The sequence below is a fragment of the Grus americana genome, chromosome 6 (assembly GCF_028858705.1).
Source record: "Grus americana isolate bGruAme1 chromosome 6, bGruAme1.mat, whole genome shotgun sequence".
NCBI classification, from domain to species: Eukaryota; Metazoa; Chordata; class Aves; order Gruiformes; family Gruidae; genus Grus; species Grus americana.
The window spans coordinates 9783148-9795689 of record NC_072857.1 but is presented as its reverse complement, the minus strand read 5'-3'; the positions used below and the strand labels follow the sequence as shown (position 1 = coordinate 9795689).

General features: G+C 40.4%; 1 long non-coding RNA gene across 1 annotated transcript; it reads left to right on the top strand.

Moving 5' to 3' along the window:
- The first annotated feature begins 2944 nt into the window (after positions 1–2944).
- Positions 2945–10493, top strand: LOC129208133 (uncharacterized). The gene is made up of 3 exons (XR_008577685.1): positions 2945–3847; positions 5471–5562; positions 10248–10493. It is a non-coding gene; the product is annotated as an uncharacterized LOC129208133 (long non-coding RNA).
- Positions 10494–12542: the final 2049 nt, after the last annotated feature.

The window sequence follows — 12542 nt, the reverse complement described above, 5'->3', positions numbered from 1 at the left end:
GAGCATAGCCGGTATGATAGAAATTCACATCCCGGCTTGGCGTGCGTTTTTCTCCAATGCAGATGAAGCCTTAGCTACTGTGATAATAAAAAGTTTCACTGATGCAGCCTCTGTGAAGCACTTGAAAGGGTTTGCCGTTCTTTAGTGCATCTGGAGTAAGAAGCACAAAGGAAGCTATGCTAATACACTGTTATGTGTTCTGTTCTTTGGGATTTATTTATTCTTCCATTTAAGACACATCTTGCAGCTGCAAGGAGCTGAAGTGTGGACTTAAAAATAGAAAGAGACTAAGTATATTACACAAAATAACCTCTAAGTAGACTACCACGTCTGGCTTGTTTCTTTGCAGTACATTGTGTGTCTAATAAAACATCATATATTTTGAACTCCACGGTGTTTTCAGCCTGAAACTTCTGTATGTGCCCCATTATGGACCATGACAGGGAATCCTACACAAGCCCTGACTTTTATGAATACATAAAACCACATACAGAAAATGACTGAAAGTAATCTGTATTTAGAGTTCTCGGGAACAGATACAGAGCCCGTATTACTAAGAGCCTCTGAGCACTGGCAACACCTCTCAGTTTGCTTACTGAAATCTCTTGTATCATTTAAGACTGTTTTTTTCATTTAAATCTGAAATGGCTTCGATCCCAGCAGAAGTAGGTGCAGGTCAGGCACTTTACTCAGCTTCATCAGCAAGATACGGGGAAGCTGACAGTCCAACTCATGCCTAAAATTTCTTTTCCACTCCTCACTAAGTGGATTTACTATTTTAACATACTTTTAAAAATCTTTTTCTTTATTTTTTCAGTTGCATATTTGATACTTCTGCTCCCCGAAACTTGCTCAGGGTCATCTGCTAATGGTATTCAGTGGTTTTGACGTTGTGTGATCGCACTGCTCTTTGCTTGACTTGTACAGCTACGCAAGTGTCTGTCCCTCCAACACAAAATGCTGGGAGCTGAAACGCACGTCAGCCGCAACATCTGCAAGTTTGTCCTAATGAAGTTTGGCTAAAGTGGTCAAAGTTGCTCCAGACTAAATGAAACTGCCACATGTTTTTGACAGTTCAGATGATAGTCTAAGGCATCTCTCGTAGCTTAGGATGGTATGCACCATTAGATTTACAAAATGTGAAAGAGAAACATATGCCAGAAGCTACTGTCCTTCAGGCTTTCACATTACTTTTCCACTTGCCTTGAAATTCAAACAAAGTAGAAGCCTTGAAAGATCAACCATGCACAGATATGGTTTGTCAGCTACTTAAAAAACAAAAGCAGAAAAAAAGCAAAAATCCAAAATGCAACTGATGGTATTTTGCTCTTTAAATAAAATCCTGTTGTATTTAATTGCAGGGGAGTGGGAGGAATTGCAAAGGGAAAAAATCTGGACACCAGCAACTGGTGTTGGTGTAGGACCTGGAGCAGGAGATGAAAGGCTGTTGAGGACTTTGCCCTTTTGGCACATTTTCATACTCTTTTACAGTTTTTTTCAGGTGGCTGTCCACACTGAAGAGAAATATTTGTCTAACTGAATATCCCAGATTATATTTTTTACGTGAAGTTCTTTTAATGCAACAGCTCAGCCAGCCATCACACAGCATCCACTTTCGTCCAGAGCCGGCATTTGAAATCTTGGAGTAAGAACACTATAACTGCAAGTCTTTAATATATCTTCTATGCCTTGTGAGCCTCCTTGCAGGCTCCAGAACTCACAAGTCTGTCATCATGACTATCAGCAAGAATAAGGTGAAGAAAGAAATATGCTATCACATGGGAATTTCCTTCTCGAGGCAGTAGGGGCCTTACATTCAGTAGAGTACTATGTCAGACGTGACTCATTTTAGAAGTTATCTTTAACAGTAACACTCTGCATATCTACCATCACCCACATCCCCTTAGTATTTGTAAGAAGTATTTACTAATCTTAATCTCTCCTGTTTTCCTTTGAGATGACAGATGCATTAAAAAGGAAATATGGCAAAAAAATACTCACTTCTGCTATGCAAATTATTGTGCAAAGAACATACAAAACCTAGAGAGATAGATCTTTTGTGGCTTTCGTAAACGGATGTTTGGAGAAACAGTAATAAAGTAATAATAAATCTCTCTCAGCATGAGGTGACAGTGGGCAGGTTCCTGAGGTGGAGTGAAGAGCCCGTCTCCATTCACACCAAAGGACTTGGGCTGACTGACGTCACCGCGGGTGGGAAGGACCTGGGGATGTCCATCAAATATATTCTACAACAAAAACGGAGAAGGAAACAAAACCCAACCTCTGAAGAATTCCCTTCTGGTTAGAAATGTGCACTGGGGAAAGTAGCTATAAATAATAAATCTTCAGCTCTACAAATGGTGTTTTCCACTTAATTTTCTGTAAAGTGAAATATTTCAATTTATTTCTTCAAGACCTTAATTTCCCCTCCCTGATGTGCTTTGCCCTTGAGGAAAGCTCATGAATATTTCCTTGTTATTACGCTCTTTCTTGAGTTGGTCCCTGTGAAAAGCTTGGAGGGATTTGTTTATTCACTGTGAATCTTTTCTCTCATCTGCTTTGTTCCTTTGGTCATGAATGTGAAGCAGTAACACGGGGCTTTTTTTATTCTGTTTGTTCTTTAATTTCCTTTCTTTTTCTTATTCCTTTCTTATGTTCAGTATTTCACCCCTGAGCTGTCTGTTCAAACTGCATCCTCAGCACACCGACCATGTAGATTTAGCGTGTCATGTCCCATGAAATCATTACATATTTATTTGCATTCTGATATTAATTTTATATGGCCATTTTTTTTATTCCTGACTGTTGTTATAGAAGAATTTTGTCACCTACTATCAGTCTGTTCAATTTATGTTTAGGATGTTGTTGCATTCCTCCTTTGAGAAGCAGTAGCACTTCCTTGTGCATCACCCTTCTAGTATTTGGCTGGGAGAAGGGTCTTGATCAAAAATAATCTTTTTCTTTTTTTTTTTAAATCCTGTAAAATTCTGTTTAGTTTGAGTTATAAAACAGTTAAAACAGATTTTCCCTTTATTACCTGTTTTCTTACTTTTTAAGGAACTTACAAAAAAACCACTCGATTGTGGATGCTCCATACCACCATCAAAGCGTTGGGCCAAGTCTGAGACCAGACAGCGTGTCCTACTGCTGGCTGCTCATGCTTTTGCCTACTTTTGTATTTGGCTCTGGCTTGAAGCTTAGGCTTCAGCCCAGCAAAACCGACTAGCTCAGCACTATTCTGTCCAAAGGCAGCTGGGAGCAGCAGGCTGGCCAAGAAATGGCGGTTCTCCACAGTTATCCTGTCTCAGCCAAAAACATCTCTAGATTGCAAATTGTCCAGCTCTGCTCCAGTAGTGATGGGGGCTATATTGTTTGCAGATAATAATAATATCACCCCGGGCGGAGGCACCGGCAGTCCCTGCCTCCCAGCTGGTCTCGGCGCTGCAGTCAGGCTGCTCGTCTTCACCCCGATGGCATGAAGCAGTTGAAAACTGGTGGAGACAAGTCGGCTGTGGGGACCGACCATGCCTGCCTCATGCAGGCAGAAAATACCTTCCATTTCCCCGTTAGCCTCTGGGGCACGGCTGCAGCAAGACAAAGGAAAAGCACACTCAGCCTTTGGTGGTCTCAGCAAGTGGACAACAACTAGTGCCTCTTTCTCTCAGAAACAGAACAAAGGAGGAACACGCGTAAAAATCGGGTTAATCCTGGACTAACGTGCTCGTGGAGGTGGCAGGTGCCTATCCTGGAGCAGCAGAGCACTACGGTCCTACGAGGGGCTGGCGTGAGCCATTTCTGCGCTTGAGCAGACCAGCTGCTCCGCTTCTTTCACACCGTCCCCTCACAGGTTTGAACTACCTTCACAAAGGGAGACATACTTCATTTTAAATAGTTAAGGATGACAATTGCAATTCCTTTTCCTCTAGCAAAAATATGACAATACTGCAAGAAATGAACCATTTTTCACAGCATTACAGTCCTCAGTTGTCCAAAGAAAATGTAAAATTACTAAAAAAACCAGCAGCCATTTAGAAGTGCCCTTATCCTATTAAACAAATTAGAAATATTTGCATTTGCTGGTTTTCCAAAGGACTATTGCTTTCATGAACAAGAATTATGAGAACTAGTTGTTGGGCTTTAAAAATTTACAGAAAATTTGCAAATAGATGGTTTAATGCAATCATCTCTGGTAACAGTTCTATTTCCTAACTATTGACATTAAGAACACTTGTAGATAAAGGGAGTTGCCTTCCTCAAAGAATCAAATTCTCTCACAGCATCATTCTAAATTAATTTCCAGTGCCTTTAATATTTGTTTTCTCTATGTACAAGTGGTGGCCTGATCTAAACCTTGTTGCAGCCTGGGGAAAGATCCAGTCTCATTGGAGCTGGAAAAACTCCTTGAAGAGTTTGGCAGCACGATTGCAAAAAAGCTCTTTTTGGTTTTATTCTGGGACTTCTTAAAAATATTCTTCTATTTTCTATTGGAGTTTGCCTGCTCTGTAGCCCAAACATCCCATCTGTACACATATTAGCATCCAGGTCGTCTCAGCTGCACGGAGAGACTTTCCAATTGCTAGTTGGAAGTTAGTTTTGCCTGTGATTTCACTTTATTCTTGATATCACTTCACCTCTTTAAAGTACCAAAAAAGATTTTCACATCATATTTTTCATTAGGCAGTAGCATCTTCACATTTAAAATAGTCCATATTCTCAAAATAAGAGCACACAGGTAAAGGAAACAAGTATCTACCTTTGTTTTTGGAAAAGAAAGCAAGAAACACAGAACGGTGTGAAAAAATCAAAAGACTTAAATTGATTATAAAACCCAATGCACCTGTTAGAAATATTTTTTCAGGATAACTTTTTTCCTGTTCCCAAGTGAATTTGATATTAATGCAGGACTCTGCTTCATTGTAACCCTGCTTTTCCCACTAAATTAAAAATGAAGCTAGACGCAGAGCCTGTATTGCTGCAGACAGTAGCTGCACGGAAAACCTAACATTGTTTCAGAGCTGCAAGCTTATTCGCTTAAGGATATTACTAAGGAACCAGATGGAGGATAGTTTTCCATAGCTAACCATCTGGGCCTTGCAATGATACACTCTGCCCTAAGCATTACTACGGGAATTGACTTCATGACGGTAAAAATCAGAGAAAAAGAGACAAGCAGAAAAAGAAAGACCATAATGTTTTATACTGCAAAATGTGCAGCCAATGAGTCACCATTTTGTCACACATTGCAGTTTCCTCATCTCTGTTTGTGTTTATAATCTGTGGAATGAAAGGTAGAGAAAATGAGAGTTTGATTATTGGCATCACAGCCAGCTGCGAAGGAAATCAGAGACGGTATATTGTTTTTAGTGGAACTTTTCTTGGATTGTTGGAGGTCAAAGTGCAAAGGAGTAGGGCAATGCTTTCTGATAGGGCTACTAATTCTTTACACGGATATGTAATTTCATTTCTGCAGGGTTATTTTTTTGGAGTTCTGCACTTCAGGGCTTCCAGCCAGTTCCGTGTCCATGGCTGAGAACTGCAGTGGTTTGCAGATACCAGAGAAAGGTAAGAAATACAGGATGCTCGTTAGGTTTGTGGAAAACACCAAATGCCTGGTAATTGGGTGGAGTCAAAGAAAACCTTGCATGAGTGGATTTTCTGATTAGCCCTGCTGTATGGTCTTAACATGAAATCTATAGGTGAGATGTTTTTAGGTGTCAGATGTACAATAGTCCTGGAACCAGAAGACATTTTTCTCTGGTGTTCATGAGGGTCTGCAACCTGCCTTGTTGACTGCAAACTTTAGCTGAAGTTTTCCACACAGTTCAGGCATTCGGGTGTTTTTCCTGCTATATTGATTCTCCAGCATCTAATATTATATCAGCTTTTTCTATGGGCTTTTCTCTGCCAGGGCAGTTATAAGATCTTTTTCCTTTAGCTGTTCACCTGCTTTTGCAAAGCCTGTAGGATTCTATTGGAGATGTCTTTTCCTTCTGTCACTTTTTGGGTGAAATTTAACAATGGCTTTACTTTCCTTAGTAAATTTGGCTAAAATGGTAGACTTAAAAAAAAAAAAAAAAAAGTAAATAAACCAATAAATCTGATTCACCTTGAAGTTCTACCGTGTTTTGAAATACCCAGATAATGCAGGTTAGCTCTAGTGGACTCTTTCATAGTGTGAACCTGGATACCAAGTTTCTGAAAGTAACTGAGCAAATATCATCAATCTCCTGTTTCAGCTGGGATAGAGTTAATTTTCTTACTAGCAGCTGGTATAGTGCTGTGTTTTGGATTTTAGATGAGAATAATATTGATAACACACTGATGTTCTAGTTGTTGCTGAGCAGTCAAGGACTTTTCAGCTTCTCATACTGCCTTGCCAAGGAGAAGGCGGGGGGTGCCCAAGAACATGGGAGGGGACACGGCCAGGACAGCTGACCCAAACTGGCCAAAGTGATATGAGCAAACAGCTGTGTGGTTGGTTTAGCTGCCTCCTGGGTCCAACCATGACACGTCCATTGAATACGAGGACCTTACACAGGGTTTCCAACTGTAGCTTGCTTTTTAATGTGTATGACAGGTCAAGAGAAGTATTAAATAATTATAAAAACCCAGAGACCAGTCCACTCAGCACATTTCTAGGTTGGATCCTTGGAAAGAAATAGGAAGTTTAAAATTTTCATGTCCTTTACCTAAGTAGAACTGTCAATTCTTCTCAATATATTTATGTTACAGCTGTTTTGTAAAGGGAGACAAAATTCCTTGTAAGGATTTAAATCACTATTGTATCCTATACTTTAATAATGTCCCACCACACTTCAGCCTGGCACTCTGTGTGTGTGTGTGTCTGTATGTGTGTTTAGTGCATCTGGTTGTTCACCAGCAAATAACACAGGTGGAACTGGATGTCAGGTAACCATCAGTTTGAAAACTGATGTATTTCTTTTCCCAAAAGAAAATCCCCGTGGGATAATCTGTAATGTTACTTTTTTTGTTAGTGCGTGTCAGTGCTGTGGAACAGGCTGTGCACTTTGTTTAATGTTGAGATTGGCTTCAGGTATTAATGGTGTGAAATAGTTTGTGCGGGTACATATCACAAAGATAGCTGCCTATCTGACTCTGAAATTACTTTTATATGAGAATGCAATTAAGAAAAAAGAATTATAAAACCCTTGAAGAACTTGCCTGCTTCCACCCATCAGTCCTTCATCACTGTTGCACTGCAGATCTGGAAAATATGACTTGTATGAAAAGCTTGGCTTGGCAACCATAATATGTGGCTTGTGGGAGATGGGGAGTTCGTGTAGATAAATAGATCACTGTTTTGCAAAATATTTACTCCTCCTTATCAATAGTACATTTTCTTTTTCTGGAATTTATTGGTTCATTGGAAATTTGTGCAGCTAAGGCATGTTGGAAAAAAGAGGGGTTGCCCTCCTTGGACTGATACTCTTCCCAGGTGTCTGGAGAGCAGAGCTTTCATTCGAACCCGTGGTGTTCCTTACTTGTTGGCAGTTGGTCTGTTGGCGGTCAAGCAGTGAGCTCTGTTTCTTAATAAGCAAAAAATATAGATCCTAATTTATACCTCAGAGCACAGAATACCGTGAAAAGTGCGAGGAAAATTATTCTGGCTATAAGAACAAAAGCTGTTAGGTTGCAATGAGAGACAGAAATCTACCCTAAACAAGGAGAAATGTCTGTTCTTGCTTTTCTTATGTGCAAGCCTTGAGCTGAAAAGGATGAGGCAGTGCAAACAGCTGCTCTGAGGCAGCTCAAAGGAAACACTGAAAAGTCGCCTTTGTGTCTGGAAAGGTATTATTTTCAGTAGCTTTGCCCTAGAATTTTATTTGTCCAAAGGCCTGTTCCTCTCCTGTAAATCTGACTCTGCCCTATTCTACCCACACTGCACTCAAGTTATAGCTCATAAAATGTGTAATTAAGTCACTAATTTCATTCAGGAAATACCTTATTTAAACACAGCTTTAAATGCTGTTTGTTTTGTGTATTCAAACTGCGCTTGGCTGTTCGTCAGAGTCTGCCAGGTATATCTGGTCTGCAAGAGCTGATCTGCAGACCTTCACCAGGGACATCACTTGGCCCGACGTTTCCCAGTCCTGCAACGCCACATTACTGCAGCACTGGTCTTTTGGGAATGCAGCTAGGTTGGCAACCTCATTCAATAAAAAAAGAAGGTGACATATAAATTAAAGTGGCATTAAAAAAATCCAAATAAGACAGTGTCATCTATGAATACTTTTATAAAAGAAGACCAAGCAAGGTGTTGAAGAATTTCTATGAAAACCTACCACATGGTTCTTTTGTTTGCCTGCTCCTGAAAACTGTGTTTTTCCTCATACAAATAGCTATGCAAGGGACAGTCCATGGTTTCAGGCCTTAAGCAATACCTCACAGATGGCATCTTAAGAGGCGGCAATAGATTCGCGCTCTCTCTGGCTGACCCTTCTGTACACTGAGTAAGAACAGGCCACAAGTCTGCCGTCCCGTAAGGTACGTGGGAAAGTCCCAAAGGGCCAAACCCTGCAGTAGAGATATGAAGACGCTGCGTTCAGAAATCAGTACCCTTACTCTCTCTTTTTTTTTTTTTTTTTTTTAAATGTAATTCTCTGGCTGCAATCAGGCCCCAACGCTTCCAGTTAAAAACAAGCTCCTTTAGACAGATTTGTTTCTCTCTACAGAGGGGACAGACTTTCTCAAGAAGCACTTTATATAAGTTGCCTTTTTGCCATTCATGAATCTTCAGGAATGGCTGCTGGATGCGTGACACTGAAGTGATATAAGGCCTCCATTAGATCAGCTTCAGCAGCGTGCAGTACGCTGCCTTGGGAGGGTGAGCGCTCAATGAGGTAAGCTCAATTTGCTCAGAGGGTCCGTTTTCACTAATGGAAAGTGGCATGAAATACTCAATCATCATTAAGTGGTCAAAGATTTGAATCTGTTCATAAAATTGCATCTAGAGTAATTAAGTTGCTGAGTGTGAGTGTCTCTAATGGGCTTATCGCAGTGTTCCTCTGGCTCTGAAAAATGAGAAAAGTAACAAGTTTTGTTAAAAGACAGAATTTACAGTAATGTGAAACGAGAAGCCTAAAGCCTGCACAGAATCATACTGTGTTACAGCGACCGTAGATTTTTTTCTTTCTGATGTGTGTTTAAATGTGCTGTGAACATATATTAAAAAAAAAAAAAAAGTAATGCTACATCTAGAAGTTGTCTGGTTTTGGTTTTACAAGCAGTGTAGGAAGCATGATCAGACATATTTTTATACTTAAAATAGATGTGGAACTGAATACTCTGGAATTTGAGGATACTTGAAGTAAGGTTTGATATCAGAGATGATTTCAAAATCCTGAACAAAACACCCAGTGGCATTGGAGCTCTTGCATTTCATTGTGATTTCTCTTAATGAACGATACAGCTAAGCCAGGGGAATGATTGCCACATGACGTCGTGTGTGCAAAGAAAGTTTACCTGTGTTCAAAAAGTGCTAAGACACAGGGAGGGAAATGGTCCCTGGCTGACTGTTAAATACAAATTCCCCTGAGCTTGGGTTTGAGTAACAAACCTCTGGAGCGGAGAGAGTGTATGGGGAAAGCACAGTTGTGTGATGGCATAGCTCTCATCCTCTTCCTTCAGCTGCTGTTTGGGATGTGAAACTGAGCTAAAGGCATCTTTCTCAGGGGCTGGACACTGCTGGTAGGGCATGGTACCATTAAAGCACCTGAAAATCTTTTTTATGCCCTTCACTAATGACAGGTTTTACCTATTTTAGTTCCCCTTAATGATGTTAAGCAAAATTTGTCCTTTTAGATTCAATTTTCTATAGTCCCGTGTTTTCTGTTATCTTTTTTTTCCCCTGATCCTGCATATTGTGCTGTTTTCTGTTCTTTTTTATTATTATTTTTTCTCTTCACATTCACCTTCTTTACCTCAGTTTGGCTGGTAAGATTCCTCAAACAGGAATGATCATATAAAAAGTATAGTGTGAACACTTACCTTTTATTCTTGGACAAATTGCTCACCGCAAAGTAGAGCGTACTACAGAATTGCTATACATAAAACAATGGCATTTTTATTGTGTTGTGATGAGAATAGTTCACCTTGCTGATGACCTCAGAAAAGCAGGCTGTTTCATGCATGCAATTTTAGCTCATTGAGATTTCAAAGATCCCTCCCAACCATATATCACAAAAAGCCTTCTTTTAGCACATTGACTCTCTGTTCTTCTCTTCTAGCATTGAGTTTAACATGCTGATGAAGGCCTGCAGAGAAGGCGGCGATGCCAATATATTGGCCTTGGAGAGAAGCGGACTTTGAAGGAATGTGAAATGAGCAAAGAGAAACTTGGCTGAAATTCAACAATGCATAGAGGAAGTGGCAAAGGACTAAAATTTTCAGATATCAACACAAGGCCACAATTAAATTTCAGGCTACCAAAACTAAATAAAAAAAAAAAAGCTCAGAACCAGATTGCAGAATCCATATGTTTGTTCATGCATTCATATTAATTGCAGGGTAAGTGCCATTCACCTCTGTGAGATTGCTCAATCATAGACATAAAAATTCAATCTGTGCTCTCCACCTGGTTATTTAGTAGGCTCACATCCTCCGGAGACTGGTGCAGTGGGTGCCAGCAACACAAACAGAGGTTTACGCTAGCTCTTACGGAGCCTGTGGGAGACTAGTCACACAAGTGGGTACGCAACGGCGTGGGTGAGAATGGCAGCTTCAGAAGAGAAGTTACTGCGGTATCCTCCGGATTAGAGACAAACATGACAAAATCTATACAAAGCAGGAGCATATAACTTGTAAGATCTTTTGATACACCAGTCACAGTTGGGGAATGCCTATGAGGTTGTCTAAACTATGTTCTGCAGTTAATTCCTTACAACGTAACTGTGGCCTGTATTTTCTCTAGCTTTGTTTTAGAAGTCCCAGTTGAGGGGAATGGCATCGTTTCCACTTTAAGGCACTCATTCATCACTTAAGTCCTCAACTTTGATTCTGCCTCTTCTGTCTAAGAAAGGGAGAAGGAGGAATCAAATTCACTCACAGTGCCAAAGAAACGCGTACGAAAGATTCCTTCAATAAATGGGCAAGTGAAGTGTCATTGAAGTGTCAGGATAAAATGGATAAGAATGTAGTTTTCCTTTCAGTTTTTTGCATGGGAGCTTCTTTAGAGGTTTCCACCCTCTTTTTTCAGGAGCTGCTGGAAACACCAAACTTCCAGGCTGTGTTCCCTCCCTGCCACTGGAACAAAACTCCTAACATCCTCAGAAATCAATTCTGTTCTCATAAGGTCCATGTCATCAATGAAGGGAAAAGAGAACTTTGTTTACTTTGTTTATTTATAGTGTCTTTTTATACCGTTGAGACCCTGCATATAGAGTCTTTGTTCTGCTACATCTTAAGCATTTGTGCTTGAAGACACTGATGTATGCAAATGCCGTTGGAAAAAAAAGGAGACACAAAGCACTGAAGGCAACCAGGAGGTTTTTCAGAAGTAAGAGGAGATAAAAGCAAGCAAATGACAAACTGAGATTGAAATCTCAAAGGTAAGGAATTTTCAAATCCATATATACTCAATAAACAAAAGAGAAAGAAAACAGACTTGTTTTAAAATTTACAAAAAGTTTATATCAACTGTTAAATTATCAGTAAAATTTACTAGTTACTTTTTACTGATGAAGTCAGGGATCAATCTTTGAAAGGCAGCAGGGAAAGAACAGGAGATACTAGTAGTGGACAGAAATGTGGAAAAAGCTGTGGCTTACAGAGCGGCTAGGCAGGATTAGCTGAAGCACCAGGCCCAGAGAGCACGCACATACATTAGTTTTAGGAAATGAGCAAAGAAATCAGTGAACCTTTTAACTGACATTTAGAAAAGTTCACCATTTCAGGAGTGATTCCTGAGAATTGCAAAGCAGAAAATAAATCTATATCTAGAGAATAGACACCGGTGTCTGCTTTAGATTTATTGCTTCCAAGCAATAAAAGAATTTAGGTTGGAAAACTAATCTGGCCGTGACCCTTCATGCAATTAGACAGAGTGACTGCAGAATTAGGTCCTTGCTTGCAACACACATTTCCTTGTTCCACAGGATCTGACTTAAATACTCCAGAATCAGTTCATCCACTTAGTTGCGCTGAAGCCAGGGGGAGCAAAGTGTAGAGCTGTGACCCGTTTTTCATCTTTCTGATGGCAAAGTGGTCATTACACTTAACGTGACTGAGAGGCCGTAGTCAGAAACCCCGGAGCAAAGAGGTGCTTTCCCTGCGTGCCGTTTTCCTGCGCGGTGAATACGGGACAGTGATTTGTCTGCCCCCCATAAACTGCAGCAGAGTCTGAGAGACAGGACCCCCTCCTGCCCCAAGTTCCCAGATAGCTAATCCAGCACAGACCCTTCTGTTACCACAGTTTCTTTATAAATATTAATAATTTGCCACCACGTATGACCGTTGCGAAGCTAAATAAGCTGATGTACTGCGTTCACCCATTAATCTTACTCGAGGTTCAGGGGGAAAGTGAA